Here is a 20103-nt window from a genome sequence, read left to right on the forward strand (position 1 = left end):
TACCAAGAAACTGAGTATTAACCCAGTGCTCTGTGACAACCTAGAGGGGTGGGATGGGGGAGGTAAAGTTCAAGCGAAAAGGGATATATGTATACTAATGACTAATTCACACTGTTGTTACAGCAGAAACCAATACAACATTGTAAAGCAATTATCTTCCAATTAAAAATAAATTTAAATAAAAAGGAAACTGAGTATTTACATAGTCTCATAGTAACTCCCAAGAGATTACCAACTGATTACCAAGAGGGGAAATAAAGTATTTAACTCTGCAGAGCAGAAACCTGGCAGACATCACCTTAGCCAAGTGACAAAAATATCCCTAATAATGGGATAAATGGACATCATGTACTTCCTAATACAATGCAATAAGAAGGATACACCATTGCCTTCTGTGGTATTTCAGTTACATAACCCCAATCCTGTCAAAAGGAAACATCAGACAAACTCAAAGTAATGGATATTCTATAAAGTAACTAGCTACAGTCTTCAAAAATGTCAAGGTAGGAAAAACAAAGAGGCTGAGAAATACTTCCAAATTAAAAGAGGCTAAAAAAAGACATGAAAACTAAATGCAGTCATTCTGGACTGAAAATTGCACTAGGAATAAGAAACAATTGAGACAACTGATATAATTTGATCAGGGATTCTGAAATAGATAATAAGTAGTAATATATCAATGTTAAATTTTGAAAATTCCCATCATTGTATTGTAGCTATGTCCTTATTGCACATAATGGGAATGATATCTACAACTTACTCTCATATGGTTTAGAAAAAAAATAATTTCTTAAATATATACATATACTCAAAGAAGAATGAAAAAGGGAGACAGAAGGAGATAAGGAACAGAGGGAAACTGAATGGAAGAATGTGGGATAAGGAGAAGGAAGGGATGGAGAGAGGGAGCAGGAGAGAGGAAGGGGAAGCAGAGGGGAGAAGGGGGAAAAGGGCAAGGAAGGAGAGAGATGTCCTGAAATGGCTAATGTAGCTTAGAACTTTTTTTTTTTTAATTTTTATTTCATTTTAATGTTAAATAGCCACTAACGACTACCTTATCAAACAGCACAGTTCTAGACCCTCTACAGAAAAGCAAGACGTCTACATCTCATACTTGAATGGACAAAGTAGAACTGCACATGTCTGTGACTAGTCCACTCCTAACAACTTTAATATATAAACATCAGTCTGTATCCACTCCCCTAAATGAATGCCTGAGGCACAAACAGGTAAGACTCCTTTAGATATTGCTGAAAATATTACTGCAAGCATCATCTAACATTTCACAAAGACTTATGTAAGCATCAAAAATTCTAGAACCTAGGCTTCCCTGTTGGCTCAGTGATAAAGAATCCACCTGCCAATGCAGGAGACATGGGATCAATCCCTGGTTCAGGAAGATCCCACATGCCACAGAGCAACTAAGTCCCTTGCATCATCACTACTGAGCCAGCACTCTAGAACCCATGAGCCACAACTATTGAGCCCACATGCCACAATTACTGAAGCCCAAAAACTCTATAAAGCCTGTGCTTCGCAGTAAGACAAGCTGCCACAATGAAAAGCCCATGTGAGACAACTGGAGAACAGCGACCCACCCCCCTCCACTCAGTACAACTAGAGAAAAGCCCATGCAGCAATAAATACCCAGCACAGCCAAATAAATGAATAAAATTAAACAAATTCTAAAATCGCTGAAAATAGGATGCCAAAAGGAATGTAGATTTGCTTAATCTGGTAACAAAGAATGCCAGTTTCCACGGAATTTGTCTCATCTCAAGTGGGCAAATTTGCTCTCTCTACACTCATACTGTGTAAAGCCTATACTCTGGTTTTTAAAGATTATTTGTCCACTAAACTGATCAATCCAAGTCAGTACACCTAGGAGATGGGACCAGTCTATATCGCTACAGGGCTGACAACTGTAGCTCAAGCAAATGTCATGAAATGTCAAAGATAAGACATTTCAGAAGGAATTATTTTCCCCATGCATCCCACATTTCTGTATCCTAGCATTCCAGCCACTGTATCAACACAAAACAGAAAATATTTCAAAGGTTGTAGAGGGAATGAGCCCAAAGACAACTTAGGTGAAGCTACTTGCAAGTAGACGTGTAGTCACATTTTCACATCTGGATTTTAATTATTAAACAAGCACGACACAATTCACTTTCCCAAGAAATATGCTCATTTTTTTCTTGAAATAAAAAGCCTTCATGAAAGGAGCCCAGAGAAAAACATTAGGTCAATCCTTGCCTGGGGAAAGGCACTGAGCCGGAGGACTTGATCACTTTTGAAAACCCGCAAATCATAATCTAAACACCGTACACATGCATTCTTATTGCTTTAGGATTCACAGCTCAAGCCCAGTGAGCAAAACTGAAGACCAGGATGAGAATTCTTAGCTAAAAGACAGGGTTCAGGCCACAGAAAAGCTGCCAAGGAAAAGTACAGCTATTCACAGATAACTCAAAGAGGGAACAAGCTGCCCAAGGTGAGCCTGGGCAAACTGGACCAGTCCAGTCATGGGGTAAAAAGGCTTCAGACACTTGGAGAAAAACTAGAATTGCCTTAGAGAAAGAACAAGAGTCCCCTGATTATCATACACATGTTGAAAAAAAGGATAAAAACATTCTCAAAAAATGTCTTTTTGTCTTTTGTTTCCCTAATTTTGATACTCTGGGGTATAAAATAATTTCACTTTCTTGTTAACTGGAAAAAAAGGCAGAGTGTAAAGACAATAACAAAACTCAAACAACCCTCATCTCTCTGGGTCTGGGAACTGGTAAATGGGAAATGCCTGTGCCCAGCTTCCCATGAGCCCCAGCAGTCTTTATTACACACATCTAAGGTTGGCAGATCATTCAATTTTTAAAGAGATCCGAAGATGCAGATTTTCATCTTAAATTTTCCAAATTTAAAGTTAGAAACTTGTTCCAAAAAAGTTTACCACTGTATGGAACAATCATGTCTGAGTACTATGTTTGCCCTTTCGGTCACCACTTTGCAGTCACTAAAGATTTTCCCATGAAGTCCTTTCTGATTATACATTCCAGAACTTCACATCCTCTTAAGTAATGTCTCTGAGGAGGTCTTCAGCATCTCCCATAAGATACACTAGATTCAGGCTCCCACTAAAGATGTTAAGGCAAAGGACTCCCTCCCTCACTCACTCACTTCCATTGAGAAACTTGAAATACACTGACATTTGAAAACTGAGAGCCCATTCAGTGTGTTTTCCAGTCCCTTAACAACCATGAAGGAAGCAGACTGCTTTGTGATGCATCTTTAATCAAAGGTCCTGCCATGAGTGACACCAAACGTGATTAAACTATACTACAAAATCAAGTTATGCTTTTGTGACTACAACCCTAAAAGGATTTCAAAAAGTAGAGGTAGAAACATTTAAAATCTAATGAAAACACATTCTCTGGAAAGAACATGGCTCCTGGAACCAGCATCATTATTTATTTTTTCTCTGACATCAGGCAAGTTACCTCAGCTTTCTGAGTCCTCAGTTTTCTCATCTACAAAATGAAAGGGGTTGAATTCTAAGCTCCAAGTCTTTTCAGTTCTGAAATTCTAGTATTCCCTTCACTGAAATGATCTCTCAATAGCCTCTGAATTGTTTCATTAAATGTAATTTAATTTTTCCCAGGTTTAGACTGTGGTAACCCTAGCTGTATCGTAAGTTTAAAGATGACAACTATGCTTATGCATCTTTACAAGCCTTAAGTTGCTGGCAAGGTGCTTTAGGCAAAGATGCTTTATGCAGAGCAGACACAGTATTAGCTGAATTATTTTTATGTAATATGATTTTAAAATATTTACAAGCCTACCAAGACAAAGCTCCTACCTCAATCCTAGTCATATCTTCTGCTTCTCTACAATTAATGACATCATTTAAAGTAGCTAAACAAATAACTTTTAAACTCTAGGCAATTTCTGGTTTTCCAATTAACTTACAGAGTACTCCTTCACAAGATCTATTACAAAACCTACTAGAGCTAGCCAACCTTAATGAATTACAGCAACCTGAGGTTTTTCCAGGAGGGGATCATGCTTGGTGAAACTAAATAAAATGTTAAACTGTAGCTATTCAGTCTTCAATACCTTATAAATAGCATTCCTAGCTATAAAGCAAAAGCTCACTATAAATTCAGAAAGGGGCAGACAGTGGGCAGTTGACTAGCAATCTTCATGAGAGAGAGAAATGGAGAAGCAATAAGCAGAAAGTAAAAGCACAGCTCCTCCAGAACCAATGAGGCTGATTGTTGGCAAATGGCCTCATTCATGCAAAGAGCTACATACCTTCTCCAAAGACATTAAATGTTCATTTACAATGGAATGGCCACATCATTCTTAAAATGTGTCTGCTCCAAAGCTTTAGACTATCCCTACCTAGCTACTCAATGCCAATTTTTTTTTCATATAAACAGTAAGGTTAAGTTAATGCAATGGTTGGATGGTTCATTTAAATGCAAATCAAGAAATTTAGAAATTAAAAGTACCCACAGTAATGCTAACTGTCACAGTGCACAAGATACAGGATTGTGGATTAGTCAGTGCAGTCCTAGTGATGCTAGGCTACATCTGTATTAAACAGAATTAACAAAGCTGTTAGGATCTTAACCTTCAAATCTCCAGGTTACTGTAAAAAAAAAAAAGAGAGAGAGAGAAAGAGAGGAGAAGAAGAAGAAAAAAAAAAAAAAAACCTTATGATTAAGACTGACTGACATCTGTTTATTTGACTAAATCCATCCCCAAGCCTGGGTTTCCCCAGTGGTCCTATGATGATCTTGAATCCCAAAGATACCCTGGAGCAGGAAATGGTAACCCACTCCAGTATTCTCCCCTGGAGAATCCCATGGACTGAGGAGCCTGGCAGGCTACAGCCCATGGAGTCGCCATGAGTTGGACGTGACTGAGCAAACATGGGTGCACCCACAGGTCCCCAAGCTCGTCACTTTCTCCTAAAATGTAAACTAGTTCGGAATAGGGGGAAGAGGGACAAGGAGGGGTAAGACAATAAGATGTATAAAACCACAGGTTCATGTAAACAAAAAGAAAACTTGTTCCCTTCTCCCCACTTCAAAAAAAATGCAGTCTCTTTCTAATTACAAGTACAGTATCATCATCCGCCCATTCCAAAAAAAATACTTCGCCTTGGTCAAACCTGAGAGCCAAAACATAATGAGAGTAAAAAGTTTCCATCTACAGCAGAGTACTGGATTACATAAACCATCATCTTATGTGATCCACTCATATACAAATACATTTTATACCTCCATCCATGGGATTCTCCAAGGCAAGAATACTGGAGTGGGTTGCCATTTCCTTCTCCAGGATTTATATGGCACACAGTACAAATTGTCACTCAGGTATACAGACCTAGAAGAAAAACGACACGGCTAGGTCTTTGTTTTATTTCAACACTGTAATATTATGATAAATTTATTACTGCTAAAGGTTATAATTATTTTTAATCATAATAAAACATACCATCACTCTCATTTTCTTATCTTCTCTAGAGTATCGAAGGTAATAGGGAAACACAGGAAACACAATGATTACCAAAAGCACTAAGCAAAGGACAAAAGGTAAACCTAAAAAAACCATGGTTGGTCCACTAGCCACTCAAATATTTTACTGCCTTCTCTGTACAGACACTATTCGAGACCAAAAAAAAAAAGTCTGCCTTCATGAAACTACACTGTAGTAACAGCATAAATAAGTAAACAAAACAATATCTGCTAGAAAGAAACTTAAGCAGGGCAATGGTAATGAAATGAGGTAGGATCCTTCCAGGACCTTTCTATTTGGATAACACTTGAGCTGAAAGTCAATAAAGAGCCAATCAAGTGAATTATTTGGGGGAGGAGCATTGCACACAGAGGTAACAGAGATAAGGCAGAATCCCCCAGGACTTAGAGAAAGAAGTGGCCAGTGTGCCTGGAGCATAGAGAAGAAGTGAGAGATCAAATGAAGAGAACAACAGAAACAAGCTCCAGAGCTGCTGAAATAACTGCACTGTGGGCTGGATATCTATGTCCACTTACTCAGCTTCCATTCCACACAGTTGAGACCATTAACAATGCAAGCGTTTAAGAGAAAACTGCACCAAGCCCTCACAACAGATAACTGATTATGGATACACAGGAAGTCCCTGTTTCCATAAGAAACTGGATGGTCTGAAAAACAAAGATAAAGCCAGCATCTGGACTGGAAGCTCAAGAAAACAGAGAGACAAAAGGGAAAAGAGGGTTTTGTTTTACAACAATGGGCCTAAAAGGCAGAGAAACTTCTCACCCAGCTGAGAAGCTACACAGGAATAAGAGGACTATACTTTTCTTAGAGAGCTAGGAGAAAAGATGCCCAAACTTGACTAGAGGAAGTTATCCAGACTGAGTGAGAAAGAACTGAGGGAAAAAAAAAAGAAATGTCTCTAAAACTTGTAGCATATACCTTTGATGACTTGGTTATCATTCATTTGTCAATGACTGACCAATTACCACATCCTGAGGAGTCCCTTGGACTGCAAGGAGATCCAACCAGTCCATTCTGAAGGAGATCAGCCCTGGGTGTTCTTTGGAAGGAATGATGCTAAAGCTGAAACTCCAGTACTTTGACCACCTCTTTGACCACCTCATGCGAAGAGTTGACTCACTGAAAAAGACTCTGATGCTGGGAGGGATTGGGGGCAGGAGAAGGGGACAAGAGAGGATGAGATGGCTGGGTGAGTTTGAGTGAACTCCGGGAGTTGGTGATGGGCAGGGAGGCCTGGCGTGCTGCAATTCATGGGGTCACAAAGAGTCTGACACGACTGAGCGACTGAACTGAACTGAACTGAGGATCCTGCTAGGTGCCAGGGACACAAAGACTAATCAGAAACCACTACCAGATCATAGCAATCACAGCAGTCAATTATTAAATACAAAAGGAAAAATGTGTCTTTACAATGGCGCTATCTGGCAGATGCCACTTAATCACAATTGTTTAAACTTATTAGCATCACCACAAGTGGAACAACCTGACAATCATTTCAATGCTGAGAAAGGTACATCATCACATATGTACTGTTCTTGCCACAAGTGGAAACAACGAGACAAATCCAAACTGTAGACATTCTCTACAATTGGCTTAAACTCTCCAAAAGTGTCAATGTCACAGAAAAAATAAAAAGACAGACAAAACCAAAGAAACACAACAACTAAATTCCATACAGGATCTTTTATTGATTCTTGGATTTTTAAAAAAACACACTATGAAGGACATCACTGGGACAACTGGCGGGATTTAATATGAATATGGCTTGTACAGGAAATCAGTACAGGAATCTTGTTAAAAGGCAAATTCTGCATCAGTACGTCTACGGTAATATTTAAGAGTCTGCATTTCTCACAAGTTCCCAAGGACAGCAGACATTGGCTCTTGGACTACTCTTTAAAAGGAATCATGTTACTATATCAAAGCAAAATTTCTTATATATTATAGTTAGTTAAGTAAGGCAATGTCCTCACTCTTAGAGGAGTCACATGCTAAAAAGCATAAGGGTGAAATACTTGGTATCTGCAGTTTATTTTCAAATGTCTCAGATAAAAAACTTATGTACAGTAATAGAGGAAATCTGAAAAATGTTAGCAACTGATGAAACTAGATGACCTGAAGAATCAAGTACTCATTGTATTACTTTTGACTTTTCTGTACATTTGAAGAATTTCAAAAAAAAGAAAGTTGAGGGAAATGCTCACGGTCTGGAAAGAAAAACAGTTTATAATACAACAGAAAATAAAAAGTTGTAACACGATCCATTGGTGCAAAGAGGAGCACCCAGGAGGGAATCCCCAATGGGGAGAGTCATTACTGAGGATCTGATGTCCTAGGAGGGAGGGCAGTTGTTTCAAGTTGTGCAAAGGGACCAAAGACCTTTGGCACCTTCCAAGAACCACAGTGTGAAGGAAAAATATTAGATAGTGAAATGGCAGAAGATAAAGCTGAAAGATAAGCAAAGCAATTAAGAAGGCATCGGAGATTATCTTAAAAATACAATTTTATTCTTACTATTTATAATACTTGAGAAATCCTGAAATGCAACCCCCCACCAAAGAAACACAAAGATAAAAGGCAAACCGCCCCCCCCTCCCTACAATAACCATATTAAAAACCAAAAGCCAGTACCATCCTGGCCAGCAGCACTTCCCCAGTCTAAAGGCCTTCACACACACACTGCAGAGTTCAATTCCTCAAAACCCACAAGGCCAGAGCCAAGCATTTTCCTCATCTATTCCCCCTCTGGTTTTCCCTATTTCCACTGACCAAAGCTCTACCAAACTAGGCCCCTTTCCTCCTCTTCCTTCCCTTCCTTGCACCTTACTTTACTTACCCCTCCCTGTTTTCAGGAATCAGATAACCCCAGACTGTTATCATCACCATGGAATCAACTTCCCTCTGAAAAAAACATAGGATTGCTTCCCCAACCAAAGACAGTATGAGGCTGGAACTCCAACAAACCAACCTTACTCACACTGGTCTGTCAACCTCATCACCTGCCTGCACTCCAAACTCTTCTCCAGGGAGTACATGTCTCCAGACCTTTGTGCAACCCCAACCCTCTGCTCAGGGCAGACCTTCAAATTTTTCTGCCTTCCTTCAAGGCTCACACAGAAGTCCTCTGCTTCTAAGAGCTGTTCCTCTTTTCTGGTTCCCCTGTCATTTTACAAGCATCTCTATGACAGCACTTGCTGCAGAGCATGATAGCAGTGTGTCCATCTCCCATAAAGCTGACAGCTCCTTTGAGCACAGGGACCATGCCTTTTTTGAGCACAGCAACTTTCATCTAACAACATTCTATAAATGATTAACTGAATTGGCTTAACTGTTTTAAGATTTCACCTAGTAATACTGACATGTGGAAAGAACTAAGAACTCTCTTTCCTGTAATACTTTAGCAAAACAGATACAGATTGCTAATTCTTACGTATCAGTGATATTACCAAAGTTAATGTCATTAGTTTGTAAACTTCTTGAGTTTACATCATCATGACTTACACTTTTTTTCTTTTGGGCACACCACACAGCCTGTAGGATCTTAGTTCCCCTAAGAAGGATCAAACCTGTGCCCCCTGCAGTAGAAGTACAGAGTCTGGACAGCCAAGGAAGTACCACTTACACATCCTTAACATCCTCCCTAGCACCTGCTTTTAAAGTCAGGCTTAATAAATGGACTGTATTTAACTGAACCCTTCCTTGAAACTGAGATACAGCAAATATAGCCTTAGACCCTAACTCAATAAAGATACCTCGAAAATACCACCTTTTCCACTGGTCTTAGTGACTCCAAATAAGTTTAAATTTCTCTCAAGGGTTGCCATATTCTATTTCCTTGAATTTTTTCCTTTCCTCCCAAGGGATCAAGCTCACATTTCACTTTCCCACTTCTGTGCAAAATGACAGGTTTCTAAAGATACACTTCAAAGTCAGTCCAGAGCTCTTCTGAGAACATGATGACCCCAGGTCCAAGGAAGCAAGAAAACAGTAACGGATGATTATAAGAAACCTTTGCCAATTTAGAGAACCTCAGGAACAGAAAATCCCCATGAACACTGACTCATCAGTAATAGTAACTTACCCTTACAGCTCTGCCTTACTCAGTGCACTGTCATTTTTCATAAACCATGATTAACAGTCTAGATTAACGTTGAAATATTTAACATAATGAAATATTTAACATATCACGAGGGATTAGTTAACAATGCATCTTTGCTTGGAAACAAAGCATGTATCTGTGCTACACAGGGCAAATGGACTATTAGCAAAGGTTCCTATCCTTCATGTAACTTGAAATGGGCCACTGTGAATGCGTTTTTTGAGTTAGGACCACACTTTCAGTTTCAAGAACAGCCTGCACTCTACCCTGGCTAATAAACCAGTACAAGAGATGTAACCTGGTAATTAACCAGGCTTCCAATTTACTCAACTTTTAATGTCTAATACTAACAAAATAAACCAGAGCAATAAAACATTTTCAAAATACAATTGATGTTCCACTTGTTTATGACAGTATTTAACAATGAAATCTCAGAACATGAGAAAGAAAGAAATCCACAGCTCAATATAATGAAGTAGAAGAGCCAAAATGAAGTAATCCAGAAAAGAACTACTCTTTAAATTAGCAATTAAGGAATAACATCAGTTATTTAACACTAAGGTTAAATTGGATTAAATTATTTCATCACAAAAATTTAACACAAAAGAGAACCAAAAGAGAAAAAAGTGTAACAGAAATGAAGAAACAGAAGAATTTTTTCTTCAGTAAAGCTCTTGAAGTCTTTTTTCAAAAACTCTTACAGATGAAAATAACTTCCACAATATAATTCCCCCTCTTCTTTTACTACAATGGCAACACTGAATAGACAAGAAATTTTAAAATCTAATCACACTACTCATACAGTACTTGTTCCAAACGATCAAATCTTTGCTACAAATATTCAGAAAAACACTCAAAGTTGCCTTTCTTACTGTATTTGCCTTAAATGCACTGCTCCAAACTTGCAGCCAATGAAAAATCACAAATTAAATCCCAATCAAAAGGGGGCTTGATAGATGACAGTCCATCAACAAGTAAACAGAAATGCATGGTCATTTCAAGCTCCATTAGAAATGGGGTAGGGGGTTTGCTTGCACATGGAGAAAGTTTGTTATTAGAAAGAAAAAAAAAAAAACTAAAGGGGAAAATAATGAACATTTGGAAGCTTCAACAGAGAAAGGGCAATGCTGAAGTTTTATTTTGAAGCACAGTTATTTCTGCACACTCTGAACTTTCAATAATGGACAAATTTAGTACAGTGCTCTTGTATGTGAGCAAAGACAGCATGAAACAGGGTAAATCAAGCCAGATTGTTCACCTCACTACCCTGTTCAGCCCATTCAGCCCAGGCCCACAACACAGGGGCTGAGTCAATCATCACAATGCACAAGAAACAAACAACATTCTCACCGTCTCAAAGCAAGCACACTGGCCCCTGGGCAAATTTCAGTAACTGATGCTTTGTAAGACTCTACAATGCCTGGTGTATTTAACTTTTTCTTCTTCAGAGAAAACAGAAGGTACTAATAAGACTTAAATCCTCCAACACATAAAGTATAACCAAAATTACTTCAAGATTTCTAAGGGTGTGGCTTTACAGTCACTCAAGAGAAAAAAACTTAATTGGACTGGGAAAGCATAAAGGATAATTGATTTCATGTTTTTCACTATTTTTTTATATAGAAAGGTCAAACTTGCAAAATACAGATTTTTAATGAGTTTATTTTTACCTGTTTTTCTTTTTTATATGCAGTAAAATTCACTTCAGTTTCCTATTCTACAACTTTTGAAAAGTTCACAGTTGTGTAATCACCTCCAAAATCAAGAGACAGAACACTTAAAAGAATTTATTTTATTTTCACATCAGCACACACATTCAACTAAACCACACAAGATAAATGTACAAAAAATTATTTACTTCAAGATCAAATTTGGCATCAACTTACTGCAAAATTACAGTAAACAACGATGTGGTGCTAGCATAAAGTACCATGTAAAGACTAAGAGATCAACAGAACAAAATGAAGAGCCCAGAAACAAACCCTCTGAGAGTCAAACGATTTTCAACAAGGATTTCAAGACCATTCAAAGAGGAAAGGACGGGCTTTTCAATAAGTAAGGCTGAGAAAACTGGATATCCACATGTAAAACAATCAAGTTAGATTCTTACCTTCTATAGTATTCAATAATTAACTCAAAATGGATCAAACACCTAACTGTAAAAGCTAAAACTATAAAACTTTAGAAAAGAATCACAGGGCAAAAGTTTTATGACACTGGATTTGTTAATGCTTTCTTGGATATGACATCAAACACACAAGTAACAATAGAAAAAAAAAAAACTGCACTTAATCAAAATAAAAACTGGTATATCACCAAGAGTGAAAAGGCATTCCAGACAACAAAAGAAAATAACTGCAAAACATGTGTGTGATAAGAGATTAACATCCAGAATATACAGAGAACTAAAACTCAACCAAAAAAAAAACTCAATGATGTGCAAAAGACTAGACATTTCTCCAGAGATGATATACAAATGGCCAATAAACCCATGAAAAGATACTCAGTATCACTAATCATTTGGGGAATGCACATCAAAACTATGAGATAACCATCTCACATTCATTAGGATGGCTACTATCAAAACAAAAGAAAACAGGAGAAAAGAAAAAGTGTTGGTAAAGATATGGAGAAAAATTAGAACTTCTGTGCCCTGCTGGTTGGAATGCGAAATGGTACAGCCACTGTGGAAAACAGTATGGCAGTACCTCAGAGTTAGAAATAAACTTACCATATAATCCAGCAATTCTGCTCCTGGGTATATACCCAAAAGAACTGGAAGCAATGTCTCAGAGATATCTGAACACATGGTCACAGCTGTATACTATTCACAGCAGAACTATCCAAATGTTCATTAAGAACTGAATGGATAAGCTAACTGGAATATATATAAAATAATGTTGCTGTTGTCCTCAATAAGGCAAATATATGATTCCACTTATATGAGGTACCTAGAATAGGCAAACTGATAAATAAAGTAGAAAAGAAGTTACCAGGAGCTGGGAAGAGAGCAGAATGGGGAATTGCTGCTAAATAAGTAAAGATCCTGTTCAGAATGATGGAAAAGTTCTGAAAACGGATGGGGATGATGTAAATGCACTTAATGCTCAAAAACAGTGAAATGGTAAACTTTATGTTATATATACTTAATAACTTCAGTTAAAAAAAAAAATTATTTTAAGAGTAGCAAATCTTTCCCTGGGGAATTCCACTCCTAAGAAGTCCCCCCCACCTTCAAAAAAAAAAAATGAAGTTTCCCTTAAGATGTCAGGACAGGCAGAAGATTCAGCTGCAAATTAAAGCAACTCTGGAAGCAAACTAAATGTCCAACAGAGGACTGATTAAAGAAGCTATGCTGGAACAGTAGGGGATCATTAACATGCTATGTTAACACTGTGAGATTAACATATTTCATCAATTCTAAAGCATACATATTTCACATCTTTAAGTCTCTAAACTTTGGATGTGTTCTAAAATTGATGGTAGTTCCTAGTGTATTTAGTAGTGTTTATTTCTTATGTGTGGGCTCAGTCATGTCCAAGTCCCTTCGACCCTATTGGCTGTAGCCTGTCAGGCTCTTCTGTCCATGGGATTTTCAGGCAAGAATATTGGAGTGGGTTGCCATTCCCTCCTCCAGGGGAATCTTCCAACCCAGGGATAGAAGCCACATCTCCTGCATGGGCAGGCGGATTCTTTACCACTGAGCCACCTGGGAAGCCCTTATTTTTCCTCAGTGGTACATAAAATAAAAGGTTAATCTTAATGCTATTAATAGGGGAAATGTTTGAGCATGATAAATGGACAAGAGCAAATAAAGTAAAAATCTAGTTTTTATAAAAGTTAGAGTCAATACACTCTTAGAAAAAGTATCAGAGGATGTACAACCAAATGTTAATAGTGTTTACCTCTAGGTGATAAAAATGACGGGTGGTTTTATTAAAAAAAAAAAACAAAAACTGGATGTAGGGATTTCCTTGGCGGTCCAGTGGCTAAGACTCTATGCTTCCAATGCAGGGAGCTGGGTTTGATCCCTGGTCAGGGAATGCGCCATATGCCACAACTAAAGATCCCGTGTGCAGCAACTAACAGTCAAATAAATAAAAATAAAACGTTTAAAAAAAAAAACTGGATGTAAAGCCAAGCTGCCTCCACCCCCATATCAATCTGGCAAATCCTATATATAGCCTATCTACTCATATTAGACATGAGTCAGGTATCACAAAAGACTGAAAAATGCAAAAGAATGTAACGGCCTTGAAGGAACTCATCATGTAGCAAAAGAATTTATGGTCCTTTAGGAAGGACCTTATGAGCCTTTAGGAAGGTAAATCAGCAACTCAGTGCTATGTAAATAACAGCATTCCATAAGTAAAATAATAAATTAGCATTTTATCACATCAAACATTAAAAATAAATATTTTTTATGAAAGTGAAAGTCGCTCAGTCCTGTCCAACTCTTTGTGAACTCATGGACTGTAGCCTGCCAGGTTCCTTTGTCCACAGAATTCTCCAGGCTAGAATACTGGAGTGGGTAGCCGTTCCCTTCTCCAGAGGATCTTCCAACCCAGGGATGGAACCCAGGTCTCCCGCATTGCAGACAGATTCTTTACCATCTAAGCCAAGTATCCTTTATAAGTTCATCACATTCGTTACATAGATGACAAAGTTCAAATTCTCCAGCTGAGATTCATTAAGATTAAAAACCCCTAAAAGCAGTTGACTTCCCTGGTGGCTCAGACAGTAAAGCGTCTGCCTACAATGCAGAGACCCAGGTTCGATCCCTAGGTTGGGAAGATCCCCTGGAGAAGGAAATGGCAACCCACTCCAGTATTCTTGCCTGGAAAATTCCGTGGACTGAGGAACCTGGTAGGTTACAGTCCATGGGGTTGCAAAGAGTTGGACACGACTGAGTGACTTTCACTAAAACCAGGTTATCATCATAAATCAGGTAACAGACACATAATCAATGACAAATTAGCAACAGTAGAAAATACCCTGTCATACAATTACTGCTGTTATGACATTTTAAGAATTACATTAAAAAAAATTCTCTTCGTAAGTTTTCCTTCCTCATTATGTGCTTACTGTACTGTAAAGAGGTCACAATAAAAAACTTTTACCTCCTGTCCTCAAAGAAGTCACAGCTCAGCTGAAGAAGGGGTGCGGGGGGAGACACAAAGAAAAGCTCTATGACAATGGAGTTGGCAATGATTTCTTAGAAGACACCAAAAGCACGAGGAGGAACAACAACAACAAACAGATAAACTGGACTTGATCCAAATTTAAAACTTTTGAACATTAAAGGACATACCAACAGGGGAAAACTGAGAGAAAATACTTCAAGTCCTATATCTAATAAGAGATTAACAGCCAGAAGATACTAAGAAATCCTGTACCTTAACAACAAAAAACCCAAACAATTAAAATGGGCAAAAGACTTGAACAGAGATTTCTTCCAAGAAAATACACAAATAGAAAATAACCACATAAAAAACACTCAATATCACTAACATTAGAGAAATACAAATCAAAACCACCAATGAAACACCAACTCACATCTATTAGGATAACTTATTAAAAAGTAAATAAATCTTTTTAAAATTAAAAATAGAAATTAACAAGTGTTGATGAAAATGTGGAGAACATGGAACACTCACACATTGCTGTTATGAATATAAAATAACACTCCTACTGTGGAAAACGGTATGGCAGATCCTCAAAAATTTAAGCACAGAATTACCATACCAAATGAACTAGAAATTCCATTTCTGGGTATATATCCAAAAGAGCTGAAAGCAGGAACACAAACACGTGTTTGCACACCTGTGTTCACACGAGCATAATCCACAGTGGCCAAAATGTCGAGGTAACCCAAGTGTTCATCAACAGATGACTGGATAATGGAGTATTACTCAACCCTTAAAAAGGAGGATATACTGACAACATGGGTAAAACTTGAAAGCATTATGCTAAGTTAAACAAGCCAGGCATTAATACAGTCAAATTCAGAGAGACAGAAAATACAATGGAGGTTGCCAGTGGGCCGGGGGGGAGAAGAAATGCAAAGTTATTGTTTAACTGTTATGGAGCTTCAGTTTAAGACAATGAAATTTCTTTCTGGATAGGGACACTGACAGTGGTTACACAACAAAGTGAATGTACTTAATGCCACTGAAGTGTACACATAATTTAAATGGTACATCTTGTTATGTATATTTTTAAAAGATAATGAGAATGTCATAATCAGGTGCAAATTTCAAAATTTCCAGTAAGTTAAAGATCACTTTCAGCAACAATGATCAATGTCTCAACAGAAGAGGCATATCAGATGGATAGCATTTGTGTCAGAGAACGACTGAGCGTTCCAGAACAAATGCCTGGCAGATGCAGAGACATATAGCAACAATTCACAATAGAAGATAAGGCTGAAAAATAAGTTAGCGCCAGGACTTAGAAGGTGTTGAATGCCAATTCTAAAATTCTGACTAGTTCAGCAACAAGACAGCAGTGTATCTCCCCAAAAGAATAATAACTATCGCTTATATGTAGAAGACTGAATGGTGGAGGGGAAGACAGTAAGAAATTCAATTAACTTTAGCAGACATTTATACAGCAACAATAATGTTTCAAATTCTCAGATTATAAAAACTGAAGGGAGAGGAGGAGTGGGTAGTGACTGCAAAGGGATTTCTAGAGTACTAGTAATTTTCTGTTTCTTGATCTGGATGGTGGATATGGTGGTGTTCACTCAATTCATTAAGCTGCTGCTAAGTCACATCAGTCGTGTCCGACCCTGTCCGACCCCACAGACGGCAGCCCGCCAGGCTCCCCGCCAGGCTCCCCCGTCCCTGGGATTCTCCAGGCAAGAACACTGGAGTGGGTTGCCATTTCCTTCTCCAATGCGTGAAAGTGAAGCCTCTCAATCGTGTCCAACTCTTAGCGACCCCATGGACTGCAGCATACCAGGCTCCCCCAAAAAAGTCTCTCACTGTTTCCATTGTTTCCCCATCTATTTGCCATGAAGTGATGGGACCGAATGCCATGATCTTAGTCTTCTGAATGTTGAGCTTTAAGCCAACTTTTTCACTCTACTCTTTCACTTTCATCAAGAGGCCCTTTAGAAAAATGTATATATAGAAATTATATAAATTTCTAAATATAAATTATATAAAATGTAATTTTGTTTTATATATTAAAATATACATAAATTATAAAACAATTTATCCAGAGAACTACAAGCAGTTTTGATAGTTCAAAAATTAATCTAGGGTAGAAGCAGAGAGAAGGAAAAACAAGAACTTATAAGAGGAAGACAAGATGGAAAGGATTTCATCTGATTACAGCTGGATGGAAAGGAGTAAGAATGAAATGAACAGTTATCATTCACCCAAAATATCAACTTGGTAATCAAGGCCCTCCATAATCTGACTGTTGCTCATCTGTCATAGTTCCACCCACAAGCCAGATTCCATAAAGAAAAGACTCCTTCCTCTTTCATTCAATGGGCATCTAATGTTTTCATTACTCTCCAGGCCAGGTACCATGCCAAAGACCAAGGCTCACTTTCTAACAGAAAAGACAAACAAGGATATCAATAACAAGGTATAGTGTAATGGAGTACACCACCTGGTGGAAGAGATCTGCTACCAAAAAGCAAAGTGCTAGCTTGAAGTCTTGTAATAGGACTAAGAGCTCATCATAAAAATGATGGAATACAAACGGGGAGTGGGTTCATCACTAAGCAAGCAATACAACAACAGTAACATAATCCTAGACCCCACGTCCAATTCATATTTCATATGTTAACCTATCTCATTTCCCCAAAATACAGCTCCCTTTATCTCACCACTCTCAGTCCCACCATCTTCCTAGCTCAACTCCCTACTTCCATTTGTACACAATACAAGCCCTGTAAGCACTAGCAGAAGTGATCTTAAAAAGGAAATCAGACCATGAAACTCACTAAAACGGTTTCTTACAACTCTTAGAAGAAAATCTAAACGTGATCTGGAGTTTCCTGGCAATTTCATGTGAGGCCTTCCCCCTACTCTAAAAGAACTTAAAGCTACACAAGTCTTCTCTTAGGTCTCTAAACACATGGAGTTCTTTCCTGTCTCAGGACCTCCAGGCAAGCAGAGATCCCTGTTGCCTCTGTCCAGATCTTCATCAGCAAACAAACCACAACAACCAGCTCTATCCTGTCTCACACTGTCCCTTTTTCAAAGAAATCTCAGGACTCTGCCAGTTACTGCCCATCTCCACAGCTGGTTTAGGTCTAAAAAAGAAAAAGGTATCTCATTTTGGTCCTCGAATTTGAAGTCTCTTGGGACCCACAAGCAGTTCTCTAGTGCACAAGGGACCCTATGGATCAAGTGAGACTTTCTAATTCAAAAAAGAAGCTTCCACTTTAGCATCAGTGTTGGATTTTTAACCTAAGTTTGACGACAGAAGACTATGCAGAGAAGTGATTCTCAACTTAGAGGAAGAGGGCACCCCTGATCTCTAAGTCACTATATGGAATGAGATGTTGCTAATGAAAGGAGGGTGACACCCCATCAATGATGTAAGGCTTTCGATACATGTTGGATAGAATCCTCAATAAGAGTATATAGAAAAACAAGTAAAACAAAACAAACAAACCAAAAAAAAAAAAAAAAAAAACCCAGACTGAGAAACAAGAACCAGGAGTAAAAGGAAAACCAGGAGAGACTTAGATCACAATTCCATAAACTCCTCTGCCCTTTTATGCTTCCTCCTAACCAAGCCCTACTCCTGTTTCATCCAGTTCAAAAGCTGTCGTCTTCTGGAAGCATTCTGGTCTTATCCAAACAAAACTTCAGTTCAGTTCAGTTGCTCAGTCGTGTCCGACTCTTTGTGACCCCATGAATCGCAGCATGCCAGGCCTCCCTGTCCATCACCAACTCCCAGAGTTCACTCAGACTCACGTTCATCGAGTCAGTGATGCCATTCAGCCATCTCATCCTCTGTCGTCCCCTTCTTCTCCTGCCCCCAATCCCTCCCAGCATCACAGTCTTTTCCAATGAGTCAACTCTTTGCATGAGGTGGCCAAAGTACTGGAGTTTCAGCTTTAGCATCATTCCTTCCAAAGAAATCCCAGGGTTGATCTCCTTCAGAATGGACTGGTTGGATTTCCTTGCAGTCCAAGGGACTCTCAAGAGTCTTCTCCAGCACCACAGTTCAAAAGCATCAATTCTTTGGTGCTCAGGCTTCTTCACAGTCCAACTCTCACATCCATACATGACCACAGGAAAAACCAAAAACCATAGCCTTCACTAGAAGGACCTTTGTTGGCAAAGTAATGTCTCTGCTTTTGAATATACTATCTAGGTTGGTCATAACTTTTTCCAAGGAGTAAGCATCTTTTAACTTCATTGCTGCAATCACCATCTGCAGTGATTCTGGAGACCAAAAAAATAAAGTCTGACACTGGTTCCACTGTTTCCCCATCTATTTCCCATGAAGTGATAGGACCGGATGCCATGATCTTGGTTTTCTGAATGTTGAGCTTTAAGCCAACTTTTTCACTCTCCTCTTTTACTTTCATCAAGAGGCTCTTCATTTTCTGCCATAGGGTGGTGTCATCTGCATATCTGAGGTTATTGATATTTCTCCCAGCAATCTTGATTCCAGCTTGTGCTTCTTCCAGCCCAGCGTTTCTCATGATGTACTCTGCATATAAGTTAAATAAGCAGGGTACCAATATACAGCCTTGACGTACTCCTTTTCCTATCTGGAACCAGTCGGTTGTTCCATGTCCAGTTCTAACTGTTGCTTCTTGACCTGCATACAGATTTCTCAAGAGGCAGGTCAGGCGGTCTGGTATTCCCATCTCTTTCAGAATTTTCCACAGTTTATTGTGATCCACACAGTCAAAGGCTTTGGCATAGTCAAGAAAGCAGAAATAGATGTTTTTCTGGAACTCTCTTGCTTTTCCCATGATCCAGCGGATGTTGGCAATTTGATCTCTGGTTCCTCTGCCTCTTCTAAAACCAGCTTGAACATCAGGAAGTTCAGGGTTCACATATTGCTGAAGCCTGGCTTGGAGAATTTTGAGCATTACTTTACTAGCCCCCTTTCCATGTCTCCACCAGTTTTTATCATTATTATTATTATGTAAGACTGACCATTCACAAGCTTCTTATCAATACTATTATGGTAGTAAACGTCATCATTCCTGTACTACAACTGGGGTCTGTATCTCCTTCCTATTACAGTGTGATGTCTTGGGGTTAGAGATCATTTCTTATTCAACCGTGGGTGCTCAAAGTGGATAAAAAAAAATATTTCACTTAGTAAAAGTCAAAAAGAGTAAATAACTGGGCAGAGGCTCTTGATAACTTCTCAACCCATTCCTCTTGTAAAACAAAATAACATCCTAATTAACTTGATTTATAAATTCATCCTTTCCTAAAGTAACATACACCTGTAGTGTCTTT

General features: G+C 38.6%; 1 protein-coding gene across 1 annotated transcript in view; it reads right to left on the minus strand.

Moving 5' to 3' along the window:
• CTNNA1 (catenin alpha 1) overlaps nucleotides 1-20103 on the minus strand; it is a 173423-nt gene that overhangs the window by 152120 nt on the left and 1200 nt on the right. The gene's annotated exons all lie outside the window — the stretch shown is intronic.

The sequence above is a fragment of the Capra hircus genome, chromosome 7 (genome assembly GCF_001704415.2).
Source record: "Capra hircus breed San Clemente chromosome 7, ASM170441v1, whole genome shotgun sequence".
Lineage (NCBI taxonomy): Eukaryota > Metazoa > Chordata > Mammalia > Artiodactyla > Bovidae > Capra > Capra hircus.